We start from the raw sequence: 2,060 nt of genomic DNA, 5'->3' as shown, positions 1-2,060 counted from the left end.
GAGCCGGGATTAACACGGTAGGTGCTTATAAAAACACATTTCGAATCTTCAAAAGCGATGGCGTTTTTCAAAAACCGACGTCGGATTTCGCAAGAGTTTCGACGTCGGGTTTCGACGTCGGCTTTCAAAAAAGCGATGTCAGTTTTCAAACAGCGACGTTTGCAACGTAAAATAACGAGCGAGGAGTGACCGTGACATCGGATACCTATTTCGTCGACCGACGCGCAACCGGGCTATCGGCCTCAAAATACAACGCTCGGATCCCCGGCCTACACAAATACCTACAACACAATGCATTTAGCCCATGTTGGGCAAGAATATGCAATAAATGTCATTGCAATTGTCATTGTCATTAACTGATATCCAATTTGTTTGCTAAGTAACGCAAGTTTATGTCCGTGTATGTACGTAGGCAACGGTTACTTGTGAAGTCACGAGAAATTCGATTGACGTAGATGAAAGGAGCTTACGCCAACAAAGTACGCAAATCAAATTTAGATAGGGTTGTCTGTGATGGTTCGTGCACCACCTTGTTGTGATATATCAATATCCGTACCTATGTTAGCTACGTGAAAATACGAGGGAGTGTAAAAAATATAATAATATTTTGTGGCGTCGCGTGTGGCATAACTGGTAGAATATTGGACTCTGATCCTAGAGGTCCCGAGTTCGGTAACCGCCGTCCCTCCGACGTTGTGACCTTAGGAAAGGCAATTTACACGACTTTCCTCACTTCATCACCCAGGTAAACATGGGTACCTGACTTCGGTCGGGGAGCTAAAAGACAACCTTTTCCTTCTGTCTATACTTGGTATGTGGCTGTTAAAATAAGTTATAAAACTACTAACTTGAGTGCACGTGTAGTAAAGCTGTAAATGTCGAACTATTGGGAGTTCAGAAGTTAACGTTGGCATGTAATTTATAGGGACATTTGTCATTATACAAGTCAATATCTCAACGGAACGCAAGTTCAACGTTAGTTTTCACTTCTCTCCTTTGTATTTTTACGTTCCTGTTTTCAAAGCTATAATCACAAAAGAAATAGGGACATCTTGGACATAGGCGTAAACAAATTTCCTTGATGTCATAAAAATATTCGACGGTGTCTTGTCTTCTTTAGTTCATGCTCGTGTCTCAATAACACATGGGGCGGTGTAAAGTCTTCCAGGATGACTTGGACTTTTCCCCTTCCAGGATGACTTGAACTTTTCCCCTTCCATGGCCAGGATGACTTGAACTTTTCCCCTCATCCCGTTGCCATGAATCAGAGACCACAGTTTGATTTACAAGGTAACTTTTTTATGGAAAAGTACAACACTTCAGAACACAGAAACCTTCGTTACTGAAGTAGATATTAAGAATGAAGTATTAGATGTTTTTAGTTTGTGTATCCTTAGAAATGACTTTATGATTACAACTGTATTGTCTTTGAGTTGTAGATGGCTACTTTTCTTCCTAAGAAAAAAGAGAATGTTTCGTCTTGGCAGCATGAGAAGGAACATGGGAACACTGAGGCCGGACAGTGGTGTTGACACCATGAACAAAAGGTTTCATGGAGGCTATTTTAAATCCAGAGACCACAGTTTGATTTACAAGATAACGTCTTTTATGGACCCTTCACATCACAGAAACCTAACAGAGGTAGAGTTTAAGAATGAATCATTAGATGCTTTTGATCTTTGTATTTTTAGAAATGTCTTCATCTTTCTTCATTACATCTAGATTACTTTAGAATTGTACTAGGCTATATTTCTTCCTTGGAAATAGGAGAATTTTCCGTTTCTGTCAGCTTGATTGTTTCAGGCAAACAAGGAAACGCCAGGGACAGACAGTGATGTTGACATTATAAACAATAGGCTGTAATGTGGTAACCTTAACTTGCTCGGTCACTTGAGGGACATGAAATGCCAAGATATAATGCAATCCGGTATACGTAAAGATTGCGGAGAAGAGGCCTTTAGCAAACAGTACATTAATGTGCTGAGGTCTGAAAAGCACAAACAGGATATTTGATTCCCATTAAGTTAAGCCCGGCACAAAGACTCAAGAACACGAACGTC

This window comes from Branchiostoma floridae, chromosome 1 (genome assembly GCF_000003815.2).
Source record: "Branchiostoma floridae strain S238N-H82 chromosome 1, Bfl_VNyyK, whole genome shotgun sequence".
NCBI classification, from domain to species: domain Eukaryota; kingdom Metazoa; phylum Chordata; class Leptocardii; order Amphioxiformes; family Branchiostomatidae; genus Branchiostoma; species Branchiostoma floridae.
This window is presented reverse-complemented; position numbering follows the sequence as displayed.